Here is a 15,310-nt window from a genome sequence, read left to right as displayed (position 1 = left end):
AACGCCAAACCTGAAGTGTGGCGAGCACAGCGGTACGCGTCCTCCGACATTTTCATACCCCCACTATCCACGTCGGCGTGGAGCTGACTTTATATAGTGTGGCGAGCACAGCGGAATATATGTGAAGCCATCCGCGTCCCCTCGTGGGGCTTGCTGCACTCGCCACGCTTCGGGCTCGGGATGCCTCCGGGATGCCTCTATGGGCTACTTCGGCTGCAGCCCATATAAGCTGGGGGCCAGTGAATACGCAGTACTGAGGATGATACTGTGCATGCTCCGGTCCCGCAGCATTGACAAGCAGCCTCGGAGGGGTTGGGGGCGGCATCGTTTCCAGCGGAAGCCCCCCTCTGACACAAAGGTAGGAGCCGCCACTGAGGCTAACCCACCAAACACCAGAATTAGCCTAAAATATTGCATGGCAAATGGGCCCCTAAGTGAACCTGAAATATGTAGCACACCCTGCTGTGCCCAATGGCTGCTCACTCAATGCTGAGCACTGTGGGAGTGATGTCATGACAGTCAGTCAGTGAGATTAGTGTGGGAGCCAATATATATCGCAGCCCGGCTAACAGCGATGTATTGAAGCCAGGTCATCCTGCTCTCTGTGCAGATTAGGAGAATGCAACCACTCCATGCATTTATTAGTAATAAGATCATTCATGGAGGCATGAGGCACATTTTACCTCCAACCTCTCATTAGTTTTTGGTAAAGGTAAAAGAGCTGGTAGTAACATACACGTTACTGTATTTATCTCACAGTTGAGCTGAGAGTGCTTCTTTCTAACATCATAGTGTCCTGTGGTGTTATCCATAAACTTAGTATATGGCCTCCTGTTATCTAAATGGGAAGCCTATATGGCCATCATTTAGCATAGGTGAGGAGATGGGGGGAGGGGGTGGAGACTGGAGACGAAAGGGGAAGGGAATGGAGAGGGGAAGGGGTGGAGTGGTTGTACAGTGCAAGAAGCAGCAGCAGGGATCTATAGTCACTCTGCAGACTGCAAAACAAAGCCCATCATACAGGCTCTGTCCTGTAGCCTTGAGACTACACTTGGCTGTAAAGCATCCATAGCAGTGTTCAACCCAAAAGCATGTGCAGGGAATTTTAAGCTTTTGACCAGGAGAAAAGAGGAAAAAAGGTCGCACCAGGGAATTCCGAGATCTCAGAGTGGAAACCCTGCTTGTTGTGGGCTCAGAGCTGCTGAGAGACCCCAGGCTGCTGCTGCTGCTGCTGCTGCCGCCGCCGGGCATCTGAGAGAGGTGAGAGTGCCAGGAGACGTGCCCGCTGCGGTACAGCTATGTGGGAGGGGGGTGCACTGATCAGGGCTTGCAGACACAATGCCAGACACAGGCAGAGGATGTGTTGGGGAAGAGACATGTTGTTTGGGGGGAGTGGTTAGGTGGAAGATGGACACGATGTACAGGAGAGGAGGGGGCCTGCTGCCCATTGTGCATGGTCGTGTTTAGGTACATGATCAGCTTACGCCAGACAGCACATCTGGCAGCCATAGATGTACTGCCCTGGTTACATAATCTGTTCTAGGCCATGCACAGCAGCACTAGTGTAACACATTCATCTAGTAATGCACAAATAAAACGTTTCATTCATCCAATGTGGCTCTTGCAAACTGTAGTTCAACACATACAGCATATCCCCAGCACTGGGCCCTGTAAAATGCACTAATCTAGCACCCAGTTACCAACACAGCTGAGCTCAGGAATCTCTGGCCATCTGCTGTACAACCCACATTCATATCTGGAGATTGGAACTCTCCATGACCTAATCTGTTATCATGTAACATATTATATTGTTTTCAAATTGCTTTAGAAAATTCAACACCTTTATAGCACAAGGCAGTTCCGCTATCTTGTGATTGAATGGTATTGTTGTTGGTTTTGTGTGTTCCATTTGTTTAAGATGACATATGATATTGAATGTCTGCTACTCAAGTAATGGCTATCTGTTCTGCTGCTGGAGGTCAGTCCTTTGGCAGCCAAGCCTTTGTGACAGCTGTAGAGAAATTACACAATAAATGCATTAGGTTTCACAAGTATGGAAGTCACCCCAAAAGCAGATGTTGTCATTGTAACAGTGCATCATTGTTGGGTGACTTCTACTTTTTTTACTTCAGTTGCGAAATCCGTAGACTGTATACAGAGAGGAACAGCTGGGCAGTAACTACTGTGTTCCCTTTCTGTCAGATATTTTGGAATTTCGGTACTTGTTTCCTAGCACGGTGCCCATCGCATTGTATACTATAAGCCTTACAATGGTATGCGATGCGATGGCACCCGATGTTATACAATTTAAAATTGTATATGGCATACAATGCGATTGTATACGATTTTAAATTGTAATGGGTGCTTTAAATGTTAAATGGCCCCCCTATAAGATTATTACTTGTATAAGCACCGTAATGGGTGCTTACAATGTAAAAAGCACCCCCACTATCAACGCCAACCCAAAGCGTGGCGAGCGGAGGTGGTACGCCTCCGACCTTTTCATACCCCCACCATCCACGTCGGCGTGGAGTTGATTTTAGATAGTGTGGCGAGTGGAATACATGTAAAGTAATACGCGTCCCATCACGGGGCTCGCCACGCTTCAGGCTCGCTGCGCTCGCCACACTATATTAAATCAACTCCACGCCCACGTGGATGGTGGGGGTATGAAAAGGTCAGAGGACGCGTACCGCCACCCCTCGCGGGCTCGCTGCGCTCACCACGCTTCGGGTTGGCGTTGATAGTGGGGGTGCATTTAACATTGTAAGCACGCATTAGGGTGCTTATACAATTTAAAATCGTATAGGGGACCATTATATCATTTAAAATCACATCGCATGCGGGTATATGGCATACGATGCAATACATTGCCATACGACTGAATATCGTGGGCGCCGTGCTAGGAAACAAGTACCGGAATTTATCTTATGAAGCAAATAGCACTTGTACATTTTATACAAGGTTTGTGAAATGCTAATGAACTTTCTGCAACTTATTCATCTCTAGTAAATGGATATTTCCATAACTATCCCAAAACCTGCATTTAGTAATCATTGAAGAATTTATGCAATTAATCACTTAGCTTCCACCAAAGCTCACATTGCATTAAATGTCACTTCTTATCAGCACTATTCCTGGCAATGAGAGCTTGATTTTCAGAATATATTAAAATGCACCCAAAAGGACATTGGCTCCGAGCGGAACACATACTAGTGAAGTAATAATGAATGCTCCTGTGCATGTACTGTCTGCTATCAATGCATGAGTGATTGAAATGTGTTGTCTCCCAAAAACTTTGTAGTGTGTAGGCTACAACAGCAAACAATAAATTTCTCAAAACAAAACATCAGGGCTTCTTTCTCAGTACCTGCTGTGGTCCCTTGGACGTAACAATTGGGGGATCATAGTAGTTTGGTTGCCCCCAAAATGGGAATTTTCATGGTGACCTACCGCAAATATTAATTGATAAATAGGACACGACTGATTTCTACGGATTTATGTTGTGTGTACTGCAATGTGATTTTGGTTTAAAAAAAAAAAAAAAATATGGAATTGAGCAAACAGGACTATAGGCAGGATGCAGCAGGCCATTGCAATTTACAGTTTTACTAGTGCCGTATGCATGCAGATTCTGGCAAAGGATAGCTTTTGCTCTTTGCGATGATAGGACGTCCAGATTCGGTTAGATCCCTTACAGCAGGGAGACATGATAGAAGCCCATAGGCTTATATATGGCAATGTCGATCTACAGATGGGGTTGCCCACCGCATCCAAGCCCCAGAATGTATCTCATTCTAGGCCTGGTACATACGCGGTGCACGGGCAAACCTCCAAAATTCTTGTTTTCTTTGCTCTTCAGCAGGGCTATTTGACTTCTAACCCTTTAACTGCCACAATAGGAAAACTGTCAGGCCATGCTGGGATAAGTAGTTTTCAAAACAGCTGGATGTTTTAATACCTCTGCTGTAGAGTGTTAGCTCTTGTGGACAGGTTTCAACATTTTCTATAATTATGTGTGTGAAATTTCATGTGGTGTATTAGGAAGATAAAAATATGAAAGGCTGGATGGAATGGGAGGAGGGGGGAGGGGGTGACAAAATTCACCCTCTAGGCCAGATTTACTACTTAATATATGAAGGAAACTGTTGCTATTTTTAGCACTCCTTCTTACAGCATTCAGCAATTTATATACATTTCCAGAGCAGGATGTATAAAATGTTATATTACTGTTGTTTTTTCCTTCTTTACTTTTTTTTTTGAAAGCCAAAGTTGGACTTATTTATACCCCTTCCAGACATACTACCCGGGATTTATACCCCTTCCAGACATACTACCCGGGATTTTAGACCCGGCTCAAACCCGGTTTTTTAAAATCCCGGGTCGATTTTAGTCCTCTAGAGCCTTTCAGACATACCCTAGTCCCAGGATTGTGCACGTGAAAAATCCTGGGATTTTGCCGTATGTCCATAGGTGTGCTCGGCACATTTTATTAGGGGGGGGGGGGGCACCATCAAAGGGGTGTGTCTAACATCGCCAATCAGGCGTTTCTACTATCATCTATTGGCACTAGCTACTATATAAAACGTCTCTCCACCACACCATAATCTCCTGCCTATTTCAGTTATAATTGCTCTGTGTAACAGTACATGCAAATAAAGTCACAAACATATATGGATGACGCAGGTATGTAGTGATATGACAATGGTCTAGTACAATTAATAATGAAAAACATAATTGACTGATGGGCGCTTCTTTTAATTGAATACAGTTATAAAAAACAAAAGTATTTGGTAAAAGGGTATTGCTGTTATTGCTAGCGGCAGGGAGGTGGGGGTGCCTGTGTCCTAACACTCAATGTGCGCACACCTATGCGTATGTCTGAAAGGGGTATAAGGGGCCAGTAACTTGGTACCTTGGTAAAAACATGCTGCACTGTAGGTGGGGCAGATGTAACGTGCACAGAGATGTAGATAATAGTGTAATAATAAAGCTGTCTAATATTTGGTGACTACAATCAGAAGCGGACAGTATTTATTCTGCATTCAAAAATTGTAAGTATTTGTACCCATTGCATTGCAGTATGGTTTGTCCAGGCACACAGTTATACCCTTTTCACACTGCCACCAATATCCCAGTTTATTGCACTTGAAAGTGCAGCAACACCGGATATTGTGTACAGTTGAAATGAGCCTGGTTAAGTGAACTGGCATTTTAACTCGGATAGCAAACAGGATTGAACAGGGCTTGTAGTTGTCACCTGTTCACACAATAGGAAAAGCCGATCATTGATGACTTCACCAACCCGACAAAAACCCAGGTTGGGCCTTCAGTCTGAGGTCTCAGCCTGGCCGCACCAGGGATGTACTGTAATCATGTACAAAATCCTGGGTGCGACCTGGCATAGTGGTGGGAAAAGGGTATATCTTGTTCATTCTTACTTTCTTCCTAACTGGGAGTTACACATGGGGCGACCCGGCACTTGTGCTGAGCGGGGCTGTGCCTTTTTTTAATCTATGGAAAGCCAGTGCAAGCATACACACGGAGCGATCTGTGCCTTTTTCAAGTGATCTAGTCAGATCGCTTAGGAAAGGGGCTGAAATTGCCCTGTGTGTATGCCCCTTTAGGCTCAGAACCCTGCACTTGTCACCAACCCAGGTCCATCTCCCATTGGCAAATGCTATATTCTTCAGCTTGACTAATGCACTTTAAACATCTGAAATGAGTAACCACAGAAACTGTAACTAACACCGTGTATCCTTTTTAATTTCTATGGAGAACAGAAATCCCTGTTGCTTCATCTACTTACGTAGAAAGTACAGACCCAGTTTTTGACCATCCCTAATCCTCAGCATTACATTGTATTTCCCCTGAAGGTTCTAATATTTTGTTTTGTATTTCTGGTATAGAGCCCCAGCAGTTGCATCTGCTTGTTTCCTAATATACTAATAATACATCTGCATACTGTTTACTGGCCATTTCTTATTTGGGAGAATAATGCCCTATATCAACCAGGGGTAAACATGTTCCTGCCTAGCAACAAATTTTCTCAGTAAATTATGTATTAGCAACTATGAAATTGGAACATCCGCCTTTTATTATGTGACCACCTTGTTACAGCTAAAGTTACTGCAATATTATACAATTATGTACACTAATGCCCCTTTCAGACCGCACTTAAAAAGCGTTATTTTGCCGATTTTTTAACCGTTTTAAAACGGTAATGTGTGCGGTCTGAAAGGTGCAGAGTGATTTTTATCGTTTCCAAAAAAACTTTTTTTGAAACGGTAAAAAAGCAGTGTCCTACCCCTTTCAGACCTTTTTTTTTTTTTTTTGTCTGAAACAGTATTTAGGACCCCACACTGGTCCCCCCCCCTCCCCTGGTACCTGGGCAGCTCAGTCCAGCATGCCTCGCTGTAAACAGGGGAGCCGGGATCAGATGCTGTAGCAGGGGAGACGAGACCCTGCTCCGGGGGTGATGATACGGGCTGCAGGGGCAGACACTCCTCCATTCTCCCCAGTGCCACACGGCGCAGGGTCCCTTCGGGGAATATGAAATGAGCGGCGGGATCCCTGGGGCGGATGGGAACTAGAGCCGCAGGGACCCCGCCGCTCATTTCACATTCTCCGAAGGGACCCTGCACTGTGTGTTGCCCGAGTTCTCGCATAGCGCAACCTGTACCCACCCCCCCCGGCCCGTCCCTGGGCGGCGGCTGTGGAGGCTGCTGCGGGTCGTGGCCACCGCCGCCGGGTTTGTGCGGCCGGAAGATGGGGGCAGGATGCTGGATCCCCGGGTTGCCTTGTCGGAGCCGAGCTTTGCGCAGTCCAGCAGCAGCATCACCGGCAGCGGGCCGCACTGGCAAGACCCTTTATTTGAATAGTGTCCAAAAACGGGTCTGCCAGGTAAAAAAAAGTCTCTTAAACGGTAATATACCGTTTAAGAGATGCGGTGTGAAAGGGGTTTTACCTGGCAGACCTGTTTTTGGAAACGTTTTCAAATACAGGGTCAAAGCCAATTATGCGGTCTGAAAGCAGCATAAGGCACTCATTCTGGTTGATCCAGTCCCCAGCGTGTTTGCACCAGGGACCAATGTTTCTGTCCTGCGCATACTCGCATATGCGCGTGTGCAGGGCCTCTGTGTGGGCGACTTTGTTGACTTGCATAGTCGCCGTTGTGCTCCCATGGGAGGCGGGATGGATGTGTGCAGGGGGTTTCCTGGTCGTACCCACGAAAATGATAGGCATCCTCCATCTTTTGTTTTTCCTACTGCGCATGCGCCCGCTGTGTGCTGAGTGGACATGCACACTTGATTCTTCACTGTGTTCCTTGTGATGTCATGGGTGCCGGAAAACTGTCATTACCCCGACGTTGGGATCCCGACAGTCAAAACCCGACACTCGGGGTCCCGACCGCCACCAGCTATTCTTCCTCGTGGGGGTCCACGACCCACATAGAGGGAGAATAGAATAGGTGGATAGCATAGCGAGCTTCCATGCCCGCAAGGGGCTTTGTTGCGCTTGCCCCGCTGTCTGAGTCCGGCCAGTCGGGATCATATACCACACTCGATGTCATGCACCGTGTCCGATGGGACCTGTGTACATTATAAGCCTCAGTGGAGAGCTCTAGGGGTCCCAAGAAATGTAGTGGTCCTAGCCAGTGTCTGCAGCTGGGACCTATGATAAATCATTTCTCAGTTACATCTTTTGGGCAGAGAAGTAGGATACCCATGTGAGTCACAAGCCAATCGCAAGCTTGAGGTGGTGAATGTAAACAGCCTGCCTCAGTGCGGCGCGGATGTTTGTGCACATGAAATAAGTGGGAAGACACTGTACACCAATGGGGAGCGGGAGACATGACAAAGAGGTGGCAAATGTGGAAATGCAGTGACGATACTTCAGGGGGGGGGGGGGGGATTAGAGAATATGCGGACAGCGTAATGGCGCTGATAAGGGTTTGCCAGCGCTGCGGAGATGGTTAGAGCAACACGCCCAGAATGTGTATGGGGCTTTAGGGGTAAATTTACAAAAACTTTTGAAATTTAGATTCTGTCTATCAATTCTTTATTGCATCCTAGAAAATGATAGCCATCAGGGCCATATGTATCTTTTTAAAAAGTGATAAAATGGAGAGTGATAAACAGCCAGCCAATCAGCTCCTACCTGTTATGTTACAGATTTGGTTTAAAAAAAATGACAGGTAAGAGCTGATTGGCTGGTTGTTTATCACTCTTCACTTTATCACTTTTGAAACTTGATACATCTGGCCCAGAATCTGGTTGGTTGCTATGGGCAACATTACCTATTTTCCCTTTTAGAAGCTTTGTTAAAAGATTCCCTAAGAATGAATTGCAGTAATAACCATTTGCACTAGGATTTGCCACAGAAAGAGGCGCTGGCCTGTAAGCCTCACCCAACAGACCTCCTATATAGGCTTGATAGACAGCAGCCAGTATAACATTAGGCAGTATTTACAAACCAGCACAGAAAAGTAATAAGCCTGCACTGGGTTAATCCCATATTATACATGTTGCCAGCTGCATGGCAATATAATGCTTACAAGCCTGACATTCTGAATATCTGTCTAAAATACAGAGGTTAGGGCATTGATTTTAAATGCAATTAATTCTTACACTGATCATGATTTCTATGTTGGATTTGTAGAACCCACAGTAATCAAAAATACCCTATTTCCAGGTGAATATTGTGCACCTTGGGCCTTATTCACATCTGAGCTCAGTACAAATTTGTTCGGAAAATGGGCAAAACCATGTACACTGCAGGGGGGCTGATGTAACATGTGCAGAGAGTTAGATTTGTGTGAGTTATTTTGTTTCTGTGCAGGATAAATACTGGCTTTATTATTTTTACACTGCAATTAAGATTTCAGTTTCAGCACACCCCACCTAAAATATGCTCTCTTTGCACGTTACATCTACCCCACCTGCAGCGCACATGGTTTTGTCCATTTTCCAAACAAATTTGTACTGAACTCAGATCTGAATAAGGCCCCTTGTGTATGATTGGTACATGTGGGAATTGATCATGACTTATGGCAAACTAAGGGCCTAATTCTGATCAGGCAAATTGCAAGAGGAGAGCATCTGCATTATCCAGAGTCCTGCTGGAGTTTTCAGTATCTCAGAACTGAGTAAGTGACAATACCAATATTCCACCAGTTCCTTGATTTCCATGGAGTCACTAATGTGTGGAGCCAATCTTTCAGCTATTACTTGGGTCCCATTCCACTCTACAATAGTGAAGGTAGGCATGACCAAACTGTGGCCCCACAGCTGCTGTGAAACTACAAGTCCCATCATGCCTTGCCACCATTTTGCTATTAGGGAATACTGAAACTATGGCAAGGCATGCTGGGATGTGTAGTTTCACGACAGTAGGAGGGCCACAGTTTTGCCATGCCTGAGTGAAGGCCTCCCTGGTCCAGATATAATGATTCGTTGTAGATTTGAATCTGGATTATGATATTTGATGAAAAATGCCAGATCATATATCCAACTAATGCTTGTGTAAAAAGTTCTACCATATATGGGGGAATGACTCTGTTAGCATCTTCAATATATATCGGACAGGAGTTTGCTTTGTTTTTAAGAACCAGAAGTGTATGTTACCCCCAGTATATTGGTGTATAGATGTAGCCCTGTTACTAAAGAAAAACAGGTTGAGTATCCCTTATCCAAATTATTCCGAAAACCATACATTCCAGAAAGTGATTTTTTTTTTTTTTTTTGCTTAAAACTTACTGGGGACACCTGTAACAGCACTACTGAGGACATGATATGTAACTGGCACTAAAGATGTGCAAGACAATGATTGCTTGGCATTCATGGTAAAGGCTGCATGCATATCTCCCAACATGTAGCGGACGCATGAGGGACAGAGGGATGAACGCCACAGGGGGCATGACCAAATCAAAGGGGGTGTGGCCTATACTCGCGGCTCTCCCGTGAGGCCACGCCCCCATTTTGCCGCTATGGGGGCATGACCCAGAGGCTCTGTGAGCCTCTAGCCATGCCCCCAGCCCCTTGGCTGCGGGAATAGACACTATGCACACAGCGTTTATACCCCACTGCTCAGCAGCCAACAGGGGGGACTTCCAACAGCCCGCCCCCCCTTGCCGCAGGACACTGCCGACCGTGGGAGGGATGCGGAATGTCCCCGAAAACCGGGACATTCCTGCGGTAATCGGGACTGTTGAGAGGTATGTGCATGTGCCCCTTAGGCCCCATACACACTCGCTGTCACTCCCTTTTTCCCCCGGAATCTGCAAGTGTGTATTTACTTGTTGATGCCAGAACCCCACTGCCGCCAATATCGGCATCGATGGGGACTCATTTAGTGTGTATGAGGCTTTAGTTTATTTGTCTGAGTATATCGCCCTGTTTTGAGATGGAAGAGTAATATTGCTTGTACAGAAGTTCACATAACAACCTCCTCTGACTTTGTTGAGAGCAGAGCAAAGTTCTTACAAAGACAGACTTGCAAGTGCTATCCATCCTGGAGTAAATGTGGCTTCATCATAGTCTGAGTAGTATGGTGCATGGACTGACATTGTCTCTGGCTTCAAAAAATACACATGAAGGGGATTCTAGTTTTACCAACATCTTGAGAACTCTTCTCACTGAGGGGCAGATTTATACCCCTTTTAGACCAAAACGCCGGCTTTTTGGACCCTGGTTGAAGCCGGGTGCGACCCGGCGTTTAGGGGCATTTACAACGGACGGGCTTAAACGCCCGCACCCCCCTCCCGCCCCTTCCCGGCGCTTGAAGATGACAGCGCCAATCGACGCCGCCGTACCCGGAACGCTGCTGGGGGCAGCCCAGCACTAAGGTAAGCTGCTAGGCTGCCCCCAGTCCCCGCGCGCACCCCCCCGCCATTGGACAGGAGGTGAATGGATGCCGCACACAGGCATCCGTTCACCTCCCGCCGCCGCTGCTGTCTGCAGAGTATAGCAGACAGCAGCGCCGGCTGTCAGTGTCAGACTGACAATCCGTCCAACCTGCGGACGCTGCGGTCCGCAGGTAGGACGTTCCCCATTCATGTAAATGGGAGCCGGGTCATCCGACCTGGCGTTCCCATTTACACCGCCCTCTACCCAGGTCCTAGCCGTGTTCTACCCAGGTCAGGACCTGGGTAGAAGTCCCGTGTAAAGGGACACGGCGTTAGGGATTTACACCGCCGAAGATCTGGGTCTGACCCGCCGCTGACCCGGATTTTTCGGCGGTGTAAAAGGGGTATTATTAAGCTTGGAGAAGAGATAAACTGGAGATAAAGCGGAGAAAAGGTAAAAGGTGATAAAGCACCAGCCAATCAACTCCCAACTGTCTTTTTCAAACACAGCTGATTGGCTGAGCTTTATCTCCTTTTACCTTTTCTCCGCTTTATCTCCAGTTTATCTCTTCTCCAAGCTTAAAAAATCTGCCCCTGAATAACTTGTGTACTGTTTCATCATGGAAATCAGATGTAGGTTTTCCTTTAGTTTTGCCTTTTACTGATCTCTAGATCCTTGAGTTTTTGTTTTTTTAGCACTCTACTATAAAAATATTCAGAGATGGAAATAAATATGCTGGGTCATTCCATGTCAGTTCCATCAGGGGTGTCCACCACCTGCTTCAGATTTTTTATGAATTTGTTTTAGTTAAGAGAGGATGTAAAAACAATCATTTCTGACCAATATCTAGAGTAGACTGAAAATTAGTTAATTAAATATTGATTTTTTTTTTAATTATTAAATTATTTACTTCTCATGGCTTCTTTATCCAGTTTATTTGAAGTATCATGTTTTATTAGGGAATCGCCACAAAATTTGAACTCCTCGGGTAACATTTTCTACCAAATACAAAGCAAATTACTTCATCTTCCTTAACGGTTCGCGTTACGGCTAAAACATACTTCTTCAAACAGACTTAAAAAACCCTAGATTAAATCAACATTAGACATCCCATTTTTTAAGGTGCTTCACTAAGGTATACATTACTACCATACAGAAAATCAGCATGGTACCCTTTTTTAATAGTAGAGAAAGAAAATCATGAAGTTTGCATCCAATTACAGCATACATAATTGACACATGAAACCATGAAAATGAAAAACTTTAACATAACTTTTGTCCATAACTGAAGTTGTCAACATTCTTATTTTTTCCTTGTTTGGAAAAAGTTGTAATGGTCTGCAATTTTCCTTAGTGTCAGCTAAAAGTGTATACTGCCTTCCAATACTTCCTTGGATAGTAGGAACTTCCCTTACACAGAGGACTCGAGTTAAAATGAACAAAACCCTTAAATCTTGAAGGTCAGGACAACACATTGGTTTAATTTCATGATGTGTACAACAGATTGGTTTAGTTTCATGATGTGTACCAGCACATATTGTTTCTCCTCATACATACATAAGGCAGACAAAGTAGTTTGGATTCGGGAGGAATAGCTACCTGAGAGGGTAAAATGTTGTGATGATTCCTTAATAAACACCCGTGATACTTCAAATAAACTGGATAAAGAAGTCGCAATTAGTCAATAATTTAATAAAAATGGAAAAAATCAATATTTAATTGTCAGTCGAGATATTTATCAGAAATAGTTGTTTTGATATCCTCTCAACAAAAAAATGTACTATTTGTAATCTAAGATGGGTGGTGGAAATTTTTTTTTTTGGGGGGGTGTTTGATTTGATGTGGCCTGACCCTGTTGAGAAGAAAAATGTCACACTATTGCCCCAATATCATTCTGGATGGGAGCTGAACTCTGCATCTTTATAGGAATCAAAGTACATTCACAGTGAGGTGATGATTTCTGTAGTATTTGATACCCCTTTTACATCGCACATCAACCCGGGTTATATGAAGGGTTAAACCTGGGTTGCCCTGTGTATTATGGGTTAAATAATAAAGGGGTTAGCGATTTATATTTTTTTAAAGAAAAGAAATATATTAAATATTGTGTTTGATCAATTTAAAAAAGAAGTTAAGTGGTGTAAAAGGTTGGTACTTTATAAATGCAGGCTAATAATATAATTGTGCCTCTAGTACGAGCTATTGTGTGTGTGTTGTCACCACAACGCTCCGTGTAGACGTTAGAACCACTTTCACACAGGCGTCTTAAATTAAACTGACCTTTTTTTTAAGTTTCCGGATTGTACAAAGAAATTAATTTTCTTAAAATAAACAATAGCAAAGTAAACCGCTTCCTTGGAGTGTTTAGATACAGTTGTATGCCTCGGAAAAACAATAGCAATGCTAGACTCCATGGTATCATTTGATCTTCCTGTAACAACTATGTGCGCTCTCTGCGGGGCATCCTCTGTCGCTGGATACTCTGACAATGGCAAGGCTTAATGTTTAGCAGTAAAACAGATGTTTACTTTATTATTGAGATTATTTAGAGCAAATCTAAAAAATAACAATGGTGTTTGTACTGAGGTCTCTGGAAATAGTAACGTAAGGACTACAAATCGCTCGTTCTGTTTCTCAAGAGCTAAAAGTATAAGATGCTTGGAACCTGTACTGCTCTCCATCTTTGTCTGTGACCATGCTAGAAAAACCGTGTCGGATATCGGCATAGTGTGTATGGGGTGTGCACACCGGAGGCAGGAAAAGCAACTTTGACTAAGCCAATTTTGGCTAAGCCCATGGGCGATTTTAAATAAACCTATGGGTGATTTTTGACTAAGCCAATTTGGCAATAGGCCAAATACACTGTGTGTGTGGCTTAGTCAAATGAACCTTGGCCAGGCAGTAAGGGCGCCGTGAGGAAACTCATCGCTATCACTGGCAATGTATGAATCTGGCTATCCTTGCTTGGCAATTTTAACACTCTATTCAAAAATGCCTAGATGCACATTGCGCCGTGTGTACACTGCTTTAGACTCTAGGGCAGCGATTTCCAAACTTTTTTGAAACATGGCGCCCTAGAGTATCAAAATATTTTCAAGGCACCGCTAGGCCAAATGTTTCTTATTGAGAAATTCTGAAAAAAATATAAAATTAAGTACATTGGGCGGGATTCTCTAATAACTCCGGCTGCACATCGCCGGCACTCGCAGTGTTAATAATCGCATATGCAGTAACATATGCGATTATTAACGCAAAAGCGATGGCCAGCGATGTGCTTTGGGTCCCCCCTCCCTCCCTGAACCCTAAACTGTTTTTTCAGTGTAAATTATTGGCGCTTAAAAAAAATGGGAAAACCCTCCCAAAGCCTCTCACTTTCTGATTATCACACCCTATTACACATGGCCCTGTTTGTGGCATAGAGATAGCTGCCAGAGTGAAATAGATGTGAAGTATGTTTCATTTGAGCATCACATGGTAGGACATGGAATTGAAAGGAGCACAGTTAGTCACTGTTGGGAGATGGTAGAATGAATCTATGATTATCAATGGGAGTTGACAAGTCTGCTAATGTGGTATTTGGCACTATACGGCCCTTCCTGGCAACCATTAAATGGAACGCATAAGGTCTACTCTGTGTATCAATTTGGACCCATATGTGAATGCATGACTGTTGGAATCTGAGTGTTTTCCAGTTGTAGATGTGCAGGACAGATACAATTAATGAGGACCTATTATGCAGTTTTGAAAACTCTTAGCCACCTTCACTGAGTAATAGCCTAATTGGAGCGTAAAGTTATTACTATACATAGAAGTTTTTGGGTTTTTTTTTTCCTGGAAAAGTAATCTATGAAAGAGAGGTCATTTGTTTCTGTCTGCAATGACCTGCAGGAAGGCCAGAGGCAGTGTTTAAATTGGCTGTTATATTGATCTGAAGATCCTGTAAGGGGAACTTCATGTGATCACTGAGCAGTCTGTCTTGGGAGATACAATAGTTCCTAGAGTTTGGGCAGTACGGATAGTGTAATGGTTAGCATTACTGCCTCACAGCGCTGAGGTCATGGGTTCTATTCCCAACATGGCCCTAACTGTGCGGAGTTTGTATATTCTCCCCGTACTTGCGTGGGTTTCCTCCGGGCACTCCGGTTTCCTCCCACAATCCCAAAATATACTGGTAGAAATGAACCCTAGAATGTCTGTGTGTGTGTGTGTGTGTGTGTGTGTGTGTGTGTGTACATGTGGTAGGGAATATAGATTGTAAGCTCCACTGGGGCAGGGACTGATGTGAATGGTCAAATATTCACTGTAAAGCGCTGCGGAATCTGTGTGCGCTATATAAAAACTGCTAATAAATAAATAGAGTTTGATGTCACCGGATGTTTCTGAAGTCTCAGTATATTTCTTCCCAGCAGCAGGTATACCGTACATGCAGTCATGTAAAAAGTGTATGCAAAGGAAACCTACAG

The 15,310-nt window shown here is 44.5% G+C and overlaps 1 protein-coding gene across 1 annotated transcript in view; it reads left to right on the top strand.

The window, feature by feature from the left end:
- The first annotated feature begins 941 nt into the window (after positions 1–941).
- The window catches only part of NCKAP5L (NCK associated protein 5 like), an 87,867-nt gene continuing 73,498 nt past the window's right edge, over positions 942–15,310 (top strand). The window contains exon 1 of the mRNA XM_083169046.1: positions 942–1,260. The gene's annotated coding sequence lies outside the window, so the exon portion shown is untranslated. The remainder of the gene's footprint in view (positions 1,261–15,310) is intronic.

This window comes from Crinia signifera, chromosome 2 (genome assembly GCF_055691185.1).
Source record: "Crinia signifera chromosome 2, ASM5569118v1, whole genome shotgun sequence".
Taxonomy (NCBI): domain Eukaryota; kingdom Metazoa; phylum Chordata; class Amphibia; order Anura; family Myobatrachidae; genus Crinia; species Crinia signifera.
The sequence above is the reverse complement of the archived record's forward strand: the minus strand, read 5'-3'. Positions and strand labels throughout refer to the sequence as shown.